Source organism: Adiantum capillus-veneris, chromosome 6 (assembly GCF_014529385.1).
Source record: "Adiantum capillus-veneris isolate H3 chromosome 6, ASM1452938v2, whole genome shotgun sequence".
Lineage (NCBI taxonomy): Eukaryota > Viridiplantae > Streptophyta > Polypodiopsida > Polypodiales > Pteridaceae > Adiantum > Adiantum capillus-veneris.
The window spans coordinates 44,710,966-44,729,019 of NC_140936.1; the positions used below are offsets into that span (position 1 = coordinate 44,710,966).

At 39.5% G+C, this 18,054-nt stretch overlaps 1 pseudogene; it reads right to left on the reverse strand.

Annotated features, from left to right (window-relative positions):
* Positions 1-1,327: 1,327 nt before the first annotated feature.
* LOC147455438 (GDSL esterase/lipase At3g53100-like) lies at positions 1,328-2,065 on the reverse strand (annotated as a pseudogene).
* Positions 2,066-18,054: the final 15,989 nt, after the last annotated feature.

Sequence of the window (18,054 nt, forward strand, 5' to 3'; positions counted from 1 at the left end):
ATATCTACTGCTACACGTTTTCCACCACCCACAATGGTCCATCAGTTTTGTTCGCTCTTGCTAAGCCCTCTCCTCTACAAACAGATAATTACTTCCTTAATTTGTTATATGTGTTCTGTGCTAGCTATGTTGCATGTTGCTCAGTGATTGGAGTTTACAATTATATCTTTCTTTCATGAGAGCGGGATGCAAATAAACATTTTTAATTTATTTCTCCTTAATTCAAATATTGTTGTTTCTATTCAAAAATCCTTTTTTCCTTCTCTCTCTTATATTCAATTTTGAAATCTTTACCTCAAAAACTCTCTCTCTCTCTCTCTCTCTCTCTCTCTCTCTCTCTCTCTCTCTCTCTCTCTCTCTCTCTCTCTCTCTCTTCAAGTTTGTGCCTATGCAGGTAGAGCTATGTTCATTAGTACAGGAAAATGATGCATAAGAAGTCTTAAGCATAAGATTGAGGCCTTGTTCCCTAATCTCATGTGAAGAAAGACGTTCTCTATGGAAATATTCTCCATTAATCAATCATGCAGTTTGCTTATGATTGAAGAGTAATTAACAAAGAGCAGAGACGGCACGGGCCATTGTAGCTCATGTTTCCTATTTTTGGGTGTGGCAGCCTCCTTTGCCTCATCCACACATACCACATTGTCCTTGACCTTCCTCCACCCTGCATTGACACTTCTACTTGTGGGTCTTGAATCACATGTGGACTCCCTCTCTCTAGATGGTTGTGCCCTCTTTTAAGCATTTTCTTGCACAATGCAGAACCCCCATCTGAATTAGCTTCAAAGGGTTCCCTCTAATGACATGCCTCCTTCTCCTAGTTCCAGTCTAGAGCTACATGTTGTTGAGCTTTCTAATTTGGATGTGCACCTCCATGGCTCCCTTGCACCGAAGCTCAAAGCTCTTGTCCTCAGCCGTAGGCTCTCAGCTACACCAATATTGTGTCTACCTTGCTAATGAAGCTTCTCTCTCTCTCTCTCTCTCTCTCTCTCTCTCTCTCTCTCTCTCTCTCTCTCTCTTCTCTCCTCTCTCTTCTCTCTCTTCTCTCTCTCTCTCTCTCCTCTCTCCTCTCTCTCTCTCTCTCTCTCTCTCTCTCTCTCTCTCTCTCTCTCTCTCTCTCTCTCTCAGCGAGTAAAAAAATATAGATCAAGAATAGAATACATAGACTAATCGAGCTAGAAATCATTCTGGATTTTTCATTGAGAAAGACCTTGTGGTTAATAGGGGTTGTAGAAGAAAGCCTTTTTGGAGCTTCTCTCTCTGCAAGGAAAATAAACCCACAAGCCAGACACATGACACAAGGGCAATCCCGATAGCCACAAGGAGGTTATTTGAAAGAAGTTAACAGGCAGCCTGAGATGGATGGACATTGGACACTATCACAGGAGTAGAGGTCCTGAGTGAACTTGGTCTGCAGGTTGAGGACGATTTGGTTGAATTGGGTGGTAGTGTCTCAATCGGAGATTGATGTAGTAGTTTTGTCAGCGTTGACTGCATAAAAAGAAATGTTGGTTGCATTGGTCGAGTATTTTGGATGCCAACTTACTCATGTATAATTCTTTAAAAGACTCCAGGTGTTGAGTCATGGTTAAAACATCAAAATGCTGTTGGTTGCATTGGTTGAGTCCTTTGGCTGCCAGCTTACTCATGTATAATTATTTAAAAGAGTCCAGTTTTTTATGGTAAAGACATCAAAATGCTGCATTGTGCTGTCGTAAAATCCTGAGCTGCCAGTTGCAAAATTTGCTCTAATGGTAAGATTTACACGAGTAGACCTAAATTCAAGGCAAGGTAGTGGAAAGCTATCAAAACACGACAAAGAAATTGTGTAGTCGGTCATAATGCCTCGATCATTGAAGCGGCCTGTGGGCTACTTGGTGTCAAAAGTCATACCCGTATGGCAGGCAGTTTTCCTTCAAGATGGTTTACTAGTTTTTGTTGCCCTTTACATCGAAAGTGAAGTCGTCAGAGGGCAGTGCGGGCACTACATGCTGGGGCGCTGCCCACAACTCTGCAAGAACAAATTCAATGAGAAGCCTACACCAATTCTAAGGCAAAACAATTAAAATCCTCTCTCTCTCTCTCTCTCTCTCTCTCTCTCTCTCTCTCTCTCTCTCTCTCTCTCTCTCTCTCTCTCTCTCTCTCTCTCTCTCTCTCTCTCTCACCCCCCTTCCAATGCATTGTTGGGCCAGATCGTGTTAGCACTCGGAGCTGTCACACATGCCCAGTGCAATATCGCGTCAGAGCTCGGAGCTGTCACACATGCCCTGTACAATTCTTCTAGTCTGTGAAAACTTGCAAGGTGCGGAGGGGAGAGAGAGAGAGAGAGAGAGAGAGAGAGAGAGAGGAGCTACCTCTCAACGCCCAAGAAATAGGGTAGTTATATCATGGAGTGTACATGTAGGGCTTCCCAACTGCGCACGCATGCACACACACACACACACACACAGAGGATTGTTGGGCGTGAGGTGAGAGAGCAGAAAAAAGAGAGGTGTCGATGGTGGAGGGGAATGGAGACGTAGCAGACATGGACTCCCATTAATAGTAGGCGAAGGAGAAGAAGCAGATGCACACTCCCATTAGCAGCAGAATGATCGTGATGAGTCGTGTACTATGAAGAAGGTAGGTCGCTGACATGCATTTACGTGATGGAATTGGAGCGCTTGTATCGGTGACATGTGGAGTCCTTCTCCACTCCCAAAAGGTTAAAAACTGAAAAGGGTTCAGAGCTCCCAATGCAAGACACGTGGATGCCCTCTTCTTCCTCAAAAAATTTAAGCTGCATTATAAAGAGTATAGAAGTTAAGTGTAAAAAGGACATCATGATTGACCTAAGTAGTTTGAATTCCCAAAAGATTTAGAGGAGAAAGACAAAAAAAACAAGGTCGTTTACTGTAGACGAAGGCACTGCCTTTATAGAGAGAGAGAGAGAGAGAGAGAGAGAGAGAGAGAGAGAGAGAGAGAGAGAGAGGATAACAATGGAAGCTCCACAAAAGATGCATACTCCATAGTAGTTGCTAGTATGGGACTTGGAGAGACAACGACAATGTGCAGACAGTGATACATATCGAGAAACACACGTGCTAGAAATAGAATGATTGCCACACATGCACGCACGTTCAATATAGTGCATCAATAACTCTCTCACAAACACACAAGAAATTCTGTGCAAAAGTAGTGCAGAAACCGCACTTGGTGCAGTAGCGCCAGTATGTACAGAAAAACATGCTTTCGTCAAACATTCATGTCGAAGTCTTCACGTGCGAAGCCTAGACTATCTTCTACACCAAAAAAAAAAAGCAATTGCATGCATGTCTTCCACATAAAAACAACACCCTTGCACGACGAATTTTGATCGGCCAAAGCCCCTATGGCCATGGAGACAAAATTCCTCCCCATAGACCCTGCCTAACGGTAGTGCCAATAAAGAAATGCATGATGAGATCCAAAAGCATGATGTGTGTGTGTGTGTGTGTGTGTGTGTGTGTGTGTGTGTGTGTGTGTGTGTGTGTGTGTGTGTGTGTGTGTGTGTGTGTGTGTGAGAGAGAGAGAGAGAAGTCGATGTGCCCCTCATAGCCTACTCTGCATCCACTACACCCCATCTCCCTATGCCACTGTGCAATAAAACAGCACACAAAGTCCTGCACGGCCTCTGCCCTCCTGCCTCATACTGTTACGTCATCGCTGCAAAACTGAGATAAAAAACCCCGTCACTCTCCCGCCTCATCCAGCTGTCACACCCATGGAGTTCCTCTCTGTACCTCTTTGCCTCCCCCCCTCAGTTGGCATGGAGTTCGTCTCTCTCTCTCTCTCTCTCTCTCTCTCTCTCTCTCTCTCTCTCTCTCTCTCTCTCTCTCTCTCTCTCAACCCTAAGACAGACCCATTACTTGTTAAGCAAACCTATGACTTACCTACGATTGTCGCCATTAATTTTGCCTACACGCAGCTAGTCCTGACTCCCCCCCCCCCCCTCTATTGCCATGGCTTGATTTGCACAGTACTACATCCCTTTCTCTTCCCTCCCCTCCTCAAGAAAAGATTCCTGCCATGCCATTCACCATCCATGAGATGTAGACATTTCCTGCCCCTGTCCCCCCATTGGCTCATAGCTTCACTCTGGCTCCATTCTCCTCGCTCGGAATGCTTCTGCTTGCACCTTACCTCACCTTGCATCCATCGAGCCTTACCTACCATCCAAGCTTGCTTCCTTGCACCTTCGCCTGCACAAATCATCGATTGCAACCGCCTCCAAAAATTTATCGGTCTCTCTCTCTCTCTCTTCCTCTCTCTCTGCCACGTGTCGGCTCCACATTTTTTCCCTCAAAGACATGGTAGGTGCACCAGCTAGCAACGATTGACTTTTCCTTGTTCCTTCAACCATTTTTCTTCTAACTCAGTGGGAATCTAGATTGATTCGTCCTAATAAGACTAAACAAGTGAAAGAATCACGGTGGCTTTCTAAAATAATTAGAATGTGATAGAATCATTAGGTTGAGTTTAAGTAGAATCAATGTTCAAAAAAGGATTGCCTCATATTAGCCTTAAGCCGGTTGAAAATGGAGACTACCTGGTTTCAAACCATGGTAAAGGGAAGAAAAAATGGTGAAATATGTGAGAAAATAGTTCAAAAATCCTACAAATTTAAATTTATGCTAGTATTTTGGGTTCGCTTCTTCGTGGAAAGGAAACTCAATCGACGGCTACTTAATAAAAGAGACTTCTCTGAATATTGACTAGAATTAAGTTATAGAATGTAAGAAAAGTCAAATCATGTGAGGTTGTGAAATGAAATGTGAAATTAAAAAAAAACTCATTAATATATACGTGTGTGTGTGTGTATGTGTGTGTCCATAGAATTTACTAGAATTATGCAAGTGAAGTTTCACTTTAACATTCTAAAACAATAGATACAAAAAAGTCAAGACATGTCAGGATATGAAATGAAAGCGAAATACACATTTAAAGTAAGTCTCCGTCATGCACTGAAAACAATGAAAGTCTCCCTAACCCAACACAACACTAAGGTTTCTTTTAGAAAGCAAAAAGAACGTTTTGGGCACCTACCTCAGAGTACTATAAGTCTTCATCAAAAGAGTCAGAATCTAGCTTGGAAGACATGGCATCTATATCTCATATAAAAGTGGATTCATGGCTTAATTAACTTTGTTTTGTGGTCTTCTTTAAAAGATTTCGACTCCAAACACATGACATTTCTCTCTAAGTAAAGGAATAAAACTATAATTCTTTGTTATTGTATCAATAAATTATGATAACCTAGTTTTCCTTTTTATACGCAGAAAAATGAAATTGTTTTATCAAGAAGCAAAGTCAGACTTCTAGATCTAATGTTGAAGCACACAATGGGATGAGGAACAATTTTGAGGACAAACCCTACTTTTAGGATGCATATTGTGCCTATTGGATCAGGTTGTGCAGTGCTAAGGCTTGATGAAGCACTTTTAGCAGATACAAAACTTTTTAGTTATAATGAAGAGATTCAAACCATTGGAGATGTTATAGGTCTAAGTGTGGCATGGCCTATTTTGTACTTTAGAAATTTGTATACTTAGTCAACATTTGGTGATTAGACTTATATAGATGTATTCCTAAAAATTAAACAAAAATTAAAAGGTATTCCTAATGGCTTCAAAAAAAGTAAAAGATGCTCCTAATTCAAAGATTCCACTTAAAAACAAGAAAAAATGCTTTAATCCATAGCACGTACCGATACGCAATGGCGTAGCACGTGGATTTGCAACAATATTACCTAAGAAAGATTAATACAACATTGCGCGTGCGAGAGAGAGAGAGAGAGAGAGAGAGAAACACTAAAGAGAACTTAGAAGAAAACACTAAAGGAAAAATGAAAGAGTAGAGAAACACCTATTTATATGGACACAAAAAGGTCTTTTGACTTTCCATCTTCATTTGTCTTTTGACTTTCCACTTCCATTTGTCTTTTTATTTCTTAAACTCAGCCTTCACTTATGCACTTAATACGTTTTGAAGGATTTTTTTTTCTTTTTGTGTGTGTGTGTGTGTGTGTGTGTGTGTGAGTGAGAGAGAGAGAGAGAGAGAGAGAGAGACGCTAAAAAGAACTTCGAAAAAACGCTAAAGGTAAAATAAAAGAGTAGAAACACCTATTTATATGGACACAAAAGGTTTTTTGACTTTCCATCTTCAGTTGTCTTTTGACTTTCCACTTTCATTTGTCTTTTCATTTTTAAACTCACCCTTCACTTATGCACTTAATATGTTTTGAAGAAATTTATTTTTCTTTTTAGATTGGGGAGACATGATGATTATATGTTTAAATGATATCGAATTATCAAAGAAATTCTTTAATGATGTTTGAGAAAGGTATATTCATCTCTATCTTGCTTTGTGTGTGGTCTCTCTCTCTCTCTCTCTCTCTCTCTCTCTCTCTCTCTCTCTCTCTCTCTCTCTGTGTGTGTGTGTGTGTGTGTGTGTGTGTGTGTGTGTAAGTTTTAGAGCGGAGGCAAATTCAAATAAATAAATTGACAAGAAAATGATATGTTTCTTATTAAACATTACAAAAATTTCAACATAGCTCAACAAAATGTAAAGCTGTATTAAAATGACAAAACGAATAATGAAAAGGTAATAGTATGGATACTTAATTGAAGCACAAAATGACAAAGTAATGGCAAAAAGAGAGACAACAATAACAAAAATAAATGACCAAAAAAATGGCACACGAATGGTAAAAAAACCGCTTAAATGGCAAAACAATGGGAGATGAATGGCAAAAAAAGAATGAAATAGCACATGAATGGCACCAAAAGAATGAAAAAAAAAATAGCAGATGAATGGTACCAAAATAATGGCACAAGAATGGTACAGAAAAGTGGCTTAAATGGAAAAAAAATGGCACAAAAAAGTGGCTTAAATGGACAAAAAATGGCACAATGGAATTAGCTTAAATTTTTCAAAATGGTAAAAAATTACACAAAAATGACATAAAAAGTGCACAAAATATTGGATAAAAATCGCAAAAAAATGTCCAAGGGGAAAAAATGGCAAAAAAATTGCACAATAATGGCAAAACATGGCAAATGATAAATCTTAAAAATGGCAAAAAATGGCTATTTTGTTGTTGGCATAAATGGCACATGATTAAAAAAAGACGGTAGTAGAAATGCCACCACAAAATTGCGATTTCTCACGTAAGAAAAGGCACCTTTTTCCTGCCATTTTATGCCACATTTTCCCATAGTGAATAATGCATACAACATTATATGAGGTAACAATAGCACTATGTCGGAGCCGTTATCTAATTCAAATATTTGACCAGTAAGACCTCCCTGAAGGTACTAGGAGATCCCAAGGTAGGTCTATCATGGCCACAACAAACAAATATGTGTTGATTGAAAACAAGCTCTTTAAATGGGACAAATATCAACAATTGAGATTGTGTGTGACTGAGTGAATATTCTCCTATTTGAGAGCAAGCACATGTTGAATAAGTAGGTGACATTTCTCAAAGAGACTACAATGAAATCTATTCTAATATGTGGGATTTGGTGGCCTACTTTGTTCTAGGATGTCGAGGTTTACATAAGAAGTTGCGACAAATGTCAAAGAACAAAAGTGCCTATAAGGAAGGTTAACATGCCATTGAGACCACTGATTGGGGCAAGATCATTTGCCTAATGGATCCTACAAACCCATTGGCATATCCATACACAATATATCAATATGAAGGTAGATTATCATACCAAATGGGTAGAAACTTGCGCTACATAAAAGAATGATGCTAGATATACGACATTATTTTTGCATGAATATGTGTTTACCAAATATGGCTTACCAATATAAATTGTAAGTGATAAGGGCGTGAGTTTTTAATTGGAACGATTGAACACCTACTAGAATAATTTATGGAGTACGAACAAAATCTTATACATAATTCCTAAATTAATAGTAAATGAGTCTAGAACAAATGAATTTCAAAGCTACATTTAGTGATTTGGGCCAACAGAGTGTCATATGAGACTTCCATAGGGATAACACGGTTTATGGTGTATGGCCTTGATGCGATCTTGCCAATGGGTTTTTAATACCAACTCTTAGAGTAGTGAAACAATAAAGTGGACAGGCTATGAGTTATTTGACAATGTTTATGAGCTTGAACAATGTGATGAAACAAGATTAAGGAGAATTTTTACCTTGATTATCTAAGATTGATTTCACTAAAGGAGCAAGCTTAGCTATGCCATGTGGCCACATGTAATAGTGTTGCTAAATGAGGATGTAGAGAGAGAGAGAGAGAGAGAGAGAGAAATTGAGAAAGAGGGAAAAGCATGGCGTTTAGAAAAAGAGCGCTCGAAAAAGAAGCGGCCAGCCAACTTATATATAGTAGCGTAGCAATACTATTTATCTCCTCACCTAGCGTGCAGAGAGAGAGAGAGAGAGAGAGAGAGAGAGAGAGAGAGAGAGAGAGAGAGAGAGAGAGAGAGAGCAATTGACACAGCACACCAGTTGACGCACCAAAAATTTACACAACAGATGTATTGCAGAGCATAGGGTAATTATTTTTCCATGCTATTATGAGTGTGTGTGTGTGTGTGTGTGTGTGTGTGTGTGTGTGTGTGTGTGTGTGTGTGTGTGAGAGAGAGAGAGAGAGAGAGAGACATGTGTTCACTAGCTCTTTCTTTCTCCTACACTGTCATGTGCATCCACGGCATCTGCTTTAAGTATTGTGTGACAGTATTGCCTCTTGCTAGCATTTGCTGACCTCACTGCCTATCCGAAGCGTAGAGCCTTATGTCCCTGCTCCTATTGTGAGGATCCCGCAATCAATGCATTCCAAGAAACGCCATTGCGGAGAGAAAGAAAGATGGATTGTGCGTTGCAAGCCGGAGAGAGAGAAAGAGACTTTTTGCTACAGTCCAAAGAGAGAGAGAAAGATATAGCCTGTCGATAATTACGTTTGCAGATGACTGCCTATTCAAAGTGTAGAGCCTTATGTCCCTGCTCCTGTTGTGAGGATCTCGCAATCAGTGCATTCCAAGAGATGCCATTCCGGACAGCAAGTGAGGGCTCAGTGCAGGCTGGAGAGAAAGAACTAGTATGCCTTGATTGCCAAGCTTTCGAGGAGAAGGCATAAAGTTGGAGAGTGCCGGAATGAGATATGATATGTATAGTGCATAAGTTATTGAGAAGCAATAGCAAGGAATACTATTAATTTGTGTTGAAGGCAAGGTGCAGCATTTGTACATATATAAGTTTGTTGTAAAATATATAAGTTGTTGCTACATGGCTTATTTCTTATTAGTTTTGTAGAAGTATTAGACATGGGGTTGCTGGAATGGATTATCTATTTCTCTTGATGTTATTGCAAGACATTTAGGTAATGTGGACGGACTAGTATTTGATCAGTCATTGAGCTGCAGTACATGTAGCAGTTAAATCCTAAAATTTGAAAGTTGAATGATGTTCTTGTAGAGAAACTTAAGAACATAAGCTAAACATAATATAACTTTAAGAAAAAAATTGCAGAACATAAGCTAAACAAAACATAACTTAAACAAAGTCTCACAGATAATAGAGAAACATAACATAAAAATTATCATAGATATTAGAGGAAAAGACTCTTGAGAAGTAATTTAATACATAAGAGAGAAATGAATGGGAGTTGCTACCCTAGAACAATGATTAAATTCCATTGCACGCTATATTTTTCTATTGTGTTTTAAATAATAGTATTTCTTGTGGTTTGGAGGATGTCCCTTCAAAGTATTGTATCCTTTGGTGGACGTTGCATCTTGAGTAATTATCTCTTGTGCTTCTAGTGCAATAGCAGTGCTCCTATCGTGTGTATTGTCAGAGAGAGAGAAAAAGAGACTTTGCGCTGTAGTCTAGAGAGAGATAAAGAGAGAGAACTTTCTTGGGCTTACAGCAGGCCGGAAAAAAAAAGAGAGATCGTGCGTTGCAGCTCTATGTATGAGAGAGAGAGAGAGAGAGAGAGAGAGAGAGAGAGAGAGCTAGTAATTAGTAACGCCTTCAAAAGGTTAAATTGACCTATCATAAGACCTAACTAATACAATATTTGTCTAAGGAGCTGGTAATTAGTAAACGTCTTCAAAAGGTTAAATTGACCTATCATAAGACCTAACTAATACAATATTTGTCTAAGGAGCTGGTAATTAGTAAACGTCTTCAAAAGGTTAAATTGACCTATCATAAGACCTAACTAATACAATCCTTGTCTGAGCCATTGTCTATGTTTTTTTTTTTAAAAGTAAAGTGAAGCACTAAACCAAAACACAAAATGAAGCTGAGAAGAAGAAGAAGAGGCTCCGAAGTGAGGGGGAAAATCCGCAATCAATAGCAGACAAGGAGGCTCAAAAGTGAGGGGGAGAATCCGCGATCGGCAGCAAACAAGAAGCTTTGCGTAATTTATGGTCATGCTTGTAGAGAGATAGAAAGAGAGGGAGAATTTGTGATCGGTAGTAGACAAGAAGCTTTGCACCATTTTCAGCAGGTGCAAAAGGGGGGGGGGGAGAGAGAGAGAGAGAGAGAGAGAGAGAGAGAGAGAGAGAGAGTTTACAACTCTATTTTGTATGGCTACATGGTGTTTTCAGGAGGTGGTTAAGAGAAAGGGGGAGGGAAGGAGATTTATTAAACGTCGTGAAAAGGCTTGTGAGACATATGTTGCACAACGTTTTTAGCAGGTGGTTAAGAGAAAGGGAGAGTGAGGGAGATTTAATAAACATCTTGAAAAGGCTTGTGAGACCTAAGTAATATAACCCTTTGTGATCTAATTTAATGTCGTCAAAGAAATTTGAAGATGTTTGCTTTTGTTCACTTCTGTAAATAGTTGTATTGGGTGTCTCCCATATTGTGTTAGAGTATTCTTCATTCTCCAATGGAAACTCTGTCAATGTTATGGTTGCCCTCATAGAGAGAGAGAGAGAGAGAGAGAGAGAGAGAGAGAGAGAGAGATGCCGTAGTTGCTGCAGATGTCAGCTTTTTACGTTGTAAACACGAGGACTCTGTTTTTGCTATAACATCAATATAATGACTGCAAGCCAATGTTCGTGCATATTAAATTTTTGTTTCAGTATATTAATTCATGTTTCTTATTAATCTTCGTGGTCACCATGGAAGACGTAAGTGTCTAGCTCTCATGAGCTCATTGGCTCTCACTATGATGAGCAATATTTTTGTGCATGTGTATGTGGTGAAGAGAGAGAGAGAGAGAGAGAGAGAGAGAGAGAGAGGTGCACTACACTATGAATGTTCGACATTTGTCAAAACCTCACCGTATTTGTCGAACTCCCCTTGTCTTGAATCCTTGATAATTTCAAAGCTAACCAATCGCTTGCCATTTCGATTAAAATTTCTTTAATAGAAACCCTATTTCAAATTTTGCTATGTTGCATATTGACAGTTTCGCATGCGTACTTGCTCCCTGTGTGAAGAATCTAAACATTGGACTCATGCCAATTGCAATTGTTCCTTGAATCAGATGCAAGAAAAAGCAAAGTTAACAAACTGTCGTTAATTTTTTTAATTTTACAAAAATAAACTAGCCTCTCTAACACTAGAGGAAAAGCATAAGTCCCCCTTCAACACTGGAGGGGATAAAAGTGGCGGGGGAAGGGCACATTCCTTACGGTATTATAAACAATGTGGAGAATTGTGCCAACTCTACACCATACTTATGTATGGTTTTTTTTTCCCACAACACACTCGCATTCCGTGCACGATGTTTGCACAAAAAACACTAGCATTTTGCACGTGCATGTTCCTTCATTGCACGGTATACTGCAACAAATAATTCCATCTTCTCAACATAACTTTAACATTGTCTTTTATTAACAAGACATATTTTCTTAAAACTCTGTTTAGTATTTTTCAGTACTATGAATTTGTCGTTGCAAGATTAGATGTCGTTGTTGTGTACATGTCAATTAAGGGTATTAAGAAGAAGACAGAATTTTACTTCTGTTATTGAGTAGATGTGAAGGAATGTATCACTCTCCAAAAACCTGATCGCTTCGACATCAATCGTCCTCTCAATTGAAAATGTCGTCATCTCCCGTTCACACACTGTGGTCATCGTTTCATATGTATACGCCCCCGTCCTAAACTATAAAATTGAATTTATTTCTATTGTAGCGTAGATCTAGAGACATGTATGACACTCCAAAGGCCTTATCACTTCAACATCAATCGTCCTCTCGATTGCAAATGTTGTCATCTCCCATTCACACACTATGGTCATCATCTCATTTGTGTACGTCCCCATCTTAAACCGTAAAAATTGAATTTATTTATGTTATAGAGTAGATATAGAGACCTGTATGACACACCAAAAGCATGATTACTTTGACACTAATCCTCCTCTCGTCGTTGTCTCCCATTACGATCCTTTGTACACACCCCCATTTTAAACTGTAAAGCTAAATTTATTTATTCAATTCCATGGTGTAACCTACCCACTGTAAAGATCGTGTCGCATACTGCAACATTGGCTATGACTTTGGACCCCCATGTCGTTGTGCTTAACGGAGCCACTTTCTGTTAGTCGCCATCGTAGAAGCACAATCCCATTAGTTGTTACATTTAGCATGCCATCCGCTGTGAAACAATTGCACTACCTACTAGCTTGTATGTGGAGGGCCCTATTAGGTTACGAGCATGGATCTTGACCGCACATATTGCATTGCTTTATTAAATATTTGATGTCACTAAAAAAATTTAATTATAGACACTAATTTGTTGATTTCCATTCCCTCCTCCTTGCCAATACAGTACTTGTCATTACAAAATTTAGCTTCCCTTTTGAGCTATAAAGTGATAAATGCTCTCGCCAATATATCATAACGTCATTTCACTGCTTGTATGTAAAATTCTTCCCAAACAAGGAGTGCAATTGAAAAAGTGATTACGCACACAATTAGTGCGGGTAGTGGATGCCTTCACATTGGACGAGATAACAACAATGTACTTGAAGAGGAAAGGGCTGAAAATGAGCAGACTAGAGGTATGCCAAAATGGATGGTGCATACATTGCGTGACAGTAAATTGGATGCACCTTTGTCTAGTCGTACTCGTTCAGGCTCTCGCCATGCATCTTATGCATCATATTGTTATGCTTTGGCTGTGTCTAGCTTACATGATGTTGAGGAGCCTGTGTCTTTTGATGAAGCACAAAATTCAAAAAATTGGATGGCTACCATGCAATCAGAATATGATACACTTATAGAAAATGACACATGGACTTTATGTGATTTTCCTCCTAGAAAAAAGCCCATTGGTACGAAGTGGGTTTACAAGTTGAAACGCAAGCCGGATGGTGAGATCAATCGCCATAAGGCTCGACTTGTTGCAAAGGGTTATGCACAACAAAAAGGCGTAGATTATGAAGAGACTTTTTCTCCCACTTGTTGTATGACTACTGTGCATTTTCTATGTGCATTGGCAGCTCATTTTGGTTGGGATGTACATCAATCAGAAATTGTTACTGCTTTCTTGAATGGTGACATATTTGAGGAAGTTTATGTAACGCAGCCTCGCGGTTTTGTCAAGAAAGGACAAGAGAAAAAAGTGTGCAAATGTAACAAGGCTTTGTATGGGTTGAAGCAATCTCCTCGTGCTTGGTATGAGAAAGCTGACACTCATTTGGTCAAACAAGGCTTTCATAACAATCCAACAGAAAGCACATTGTATGTAAAGCGTGAGGGTGATGTACTTCTCATTGTGGTTCTTTATGTAGATGATTTGTTGATCACTGGACCAAATGAGAGACATATTGCTGGATTTAAGGCTGATTTGAATTCTACTTTCAAGATGAAAGATTTGGGGCTATTGCATCATTACTTGGGTATACAATTTAAGCAATGTGATGGTGGTATTGCCTTGTGTCAGAAAAGTTACTCCCATGGAAACAGGTTTGAAATTGAGTCTTCATGACACTGATGATCCTGCTGATGTCACTCTTTACCAAACTATTGTTGGGTTCCTCATCTATGTATGCAACACGAGGCCAAATATTCAGTTTGCAGTCTCACAGGTCAGCAAATTTATGCATAGCCCAAGGTCTAAGCATTGCGAGGCTGTCAAGAGGGATTTTTGCTACCTTAGTGGCACTTTACATCTTGTCTTGTTTTGTCCCAAGGGGGGATCGTTGTCGCCAGACTTACATGCTTTTCTGGACTCAGATTGGGCTGGTTGTTTTGACACGCGAGTGTCCACAAGTGGTTTTTGTTTCATGCTTGGCAGTTCATGTATATCATGGTTCAGCAAGAAGCAACCTACTATGGCCACTTCAAGTTGTGAGGATGAGTACAGGGTAGTCTTCACAACTATGGTTCAGTGTGTATGGCTCAGAGGCCTTATGGCTGATTTGGTTGTTGGACAGGACACTGCCAACACTATCTACACTAACAGTCATAGCGCATTGGCAGTTGCAAGGAACCCAGTTTTTCATGCTCACACAAAGCACATTGAGGTGCATTACCACTATGTCAGGGAGAGGCTCTTAGCAGGAGATATCACCTTGGCTTATGTGCCAACACAGGACAACCTTGCAGATCTTTTCACAAAGGCATTGTCTCGTGAGAAGCTCAAAGCTTTCCGCAATGCTTTGGGCTTACTCCTCTTTGTGGACTGATCATGTCCTCAGGGCATGGGACTTCCCTTTACTCATGTGCCAGCTCTCGTTCACCGCATCACTCCAGGGGGGATTTTTTACCATATACATTTGGTAGTGATGTGTGTGAACACACTAGGACCACCGGGGCATTTTTTCCCTCTTTAGGAGGTTTTTTCTCCCGTGCATTGTATATATGCCCATCACTCTAAGGCTATCAATATTTCCATTGCACAGTAAGTAACACACTCTCTATTGTGTGCCTTGAGCTTCCTTCATCTTCTCCAAGCTATGTGCATTTCTCTGCAACCCTAATTCCAACATCATGGTTTATATCGACAGGGTCATTTTGCTTGAAATCCCATGAGAAAGTGGATGCCACAACATCATTAGGAGTTTGTAATCTTGTCCGCTTCTCAGTGATGTCAAAGAGATGATAATATATTTTCACAGCTAACTCTGCCTCTTGCCATGTCATCTGTGCAAAGGTTTCCACAACACTCTTCTTTGTGAAGATATCTATGTCTCTTTATCTTTGTGCCCATATCTGCATCCCTATCTTGCTCAAGTGTAATGCCTCAGCTATCAAGTCAATAGTGATCTTGACTTGTACTTTAGCTCTTGATAAATCTGTGAATATTGGTTGTGCCATCTTTTGGTATGCTCTCAAACGACTCATGATGCCTTTGTATCTCTACTCCACATGTTAGTAACTCAAAATAGTTGTGTATGTCTACTTTCTCTAGAATGTACACCACTGAAGATCTGTTTGTCAGAGCATACACCTCCCTGGGGTCATTGCTATCTCTACAACATTACCCTTGGTGTCTTTGTAAATCCCTTGGTAGATTGTTGCTCCTTCAAATTCTAGCCTTAACTTGCCAATCCAAGTGGTAGTCTCCTCTAGTGTATCCTTCTGCAGCTAATAAGGTGGCATGGTTTCTAATCTCTTCTTGATGATTTGTTTGCACGGTGGAGTCTTGACATCTAACATCTTGCCTATGAATCAATGATTAAATTACCAGTTAGAAAGTTAGACTCTGATTGTCTCTTAAACTGCTCTTATGACTGTATGAAGCATCCCTGATGAATTTTTGCAAGTTAGAGCATGGCATCTTGGTGCTACATATGATGCAAATGATGCACATTCAAAAATCACTTCAAAATTCTCATAGTCTAACTATAATCGTGATTATAGTGACAAGTATTAGATTTAGGATTGACTTTTGGATTCTGACTTTGGCATAGGATTCAACATGATACAACATAGGCCCAAGTAACTTTTCACAAAGTTTGGATCAATAATCCTTGAGTTGTGATGATGTTGGAAATAACAAGATTGCAAAAATGCGATTATATTGTGATACATATACATTTTTGTGTTGCAAGTTGATGGAGAAGCTTGAAAACCTGTTAAAAACACAAAATAATCAAGGCCTTTATAAACATCATTTGGTGAAATCAAAATTATAGTATGATAGAGGCTGATGGTGACACTTTGCACAAATCTATTCACATGGCCTTCATCCTCATGTTTAGGGGATCTTTTGTAGCTATTTGTATCACTTGTTTGAAAGCGTGTCGCTAACACTTGCAAGACATTCTGACACTTTTCAAGTGATAACCTCTGAAACTCCACATATTTGATGGATGATCATAAGGGTGGATAGAGGTGTCGATGGACTTGTTGATGAGGTTTGTGAAGTCAAAAAATGGGTTTGGTTTTTGTTACTCCTAGATACAACTATAATTGTGATTATAGCTACCCTTTAAGATTTTGAATCATAATTGACAAGCAAACATTCACACGTGCATACATATTATAGCAAGAGACACAGAACCCCTTCACTTCATCTACTCTTAGGTAGACTCCTCTTAGAGATTTTCCAAGTCCTTTGAGTGGCCGACAGCTATCCCAATCACCTATGGGATTGAATTGATACTTTGACAATACATCCATGTTCTATACGCTTGTATGAATCTATGTATCCCTTTTAAACCAATTTGAACTTGGCACTTTTGATGCGTTTTGTCTCTAAATGCCGTTATACTTGTTATGGTTTGACAACCTTGGCTTTCTTGATCCAAAACTAATCCACATTGTATGGCCATGCTATGAGCAAGCCACCTGTGACATTTGGCTTCATTCCAACACCTTGAAAAATCACAATTATAGTTTCTATGGTGATGTGACCCAAGTCTAAACTGACTTTTGAGAATTATGCTATGATCTACTACTTGAGGCTGTTCCGCCTACAAGTTAACATGACAAGTGGGCTTGTGGTTTGGTCAAAATGATGAGGTGGCTACCTGAGTCTCTCTATGTGTTTCTAGGGTCTTTACTACCCCATTCCTGCCACAAGATTGCTCCAAATGACAAGTACAAGGTGAGAAACATACCTCTCATGCTAGCCATGACCAAGGATTCTCATTTGATGCATGCAAGAGGCGTCAAATCTGAGCTCTAGGAGCACTCTCTCTCTCTCTCTCTCTCTCTCTCTCTCTCTCTCTCTCTCTCTCTCTCTCTCTCTCTCTCTCTCTCTCTCTCAAAGGATTGTCAATGTGACAAATGCTCAAGAAAGTCAAGCAATTACTTCTATGAAATGAATACCTATATGTAACTGCATTATAAAATCTTATTTGCTATTCCGTATGTCACTCGATCGACATGTATTTAGGAAATTGACTCTATGAACAAGCAATGATAACATGTGACGATTTCCACTAAGTCATTGGAACAAGTTTTGCAGATATAACATACATGTGTTAATAGTGTGTCGAGGACACAACGGTTACCATAAGCATGTATGGAAATCATGTAAACGAGAACGTTTGTGATTTCAAGAGGGGGTATGTCATGAGTTGGTGACTGATAGCTTTTTTTTTGTTTCCTTCCTAGTATCTTATTTGTTTTTACTTTTTGGAAGTACCCCTTTGGAAATCTAAACGCACGAGAGTTGCATGGCTAGTATGAAACGAACGGGTATGTCCAGTGTGAGTCAAGGCCGGACAGCCAGGGTATGGTCTGGTTGGGCCAGTCAGCATTGAAATGGACAAGTTTTCAAGAGGCTAGCAATGTTGGGGTCACCAATAGAAAACACTTTGTTGTTGGGCTTCATTACATTTACGAATTCTTCCATAGTCTACAAAGATGATTAGATGACCAAAAGGAATGCAATGGAAGCATCTCCAAAATTTTAGGAAGTTGCTATTTTTTGCCATGAAATGTGTTCGTGCCATTTTTTCAAAATAATGAGAGGATCAAGTTTCACCAAAGAGGTGATATCAAATTGATTTCACATTGAGAGATTTTTAGACTTGAGTAAGTTAAAGCGGCATTTGGGACACATGGCACTCCCATATCAGTTTGCCTGATTTCTCACACAAAGGGTCTGAAAAGGGGTGGGAATCCAAGTAAGGGGGGTGCCTGC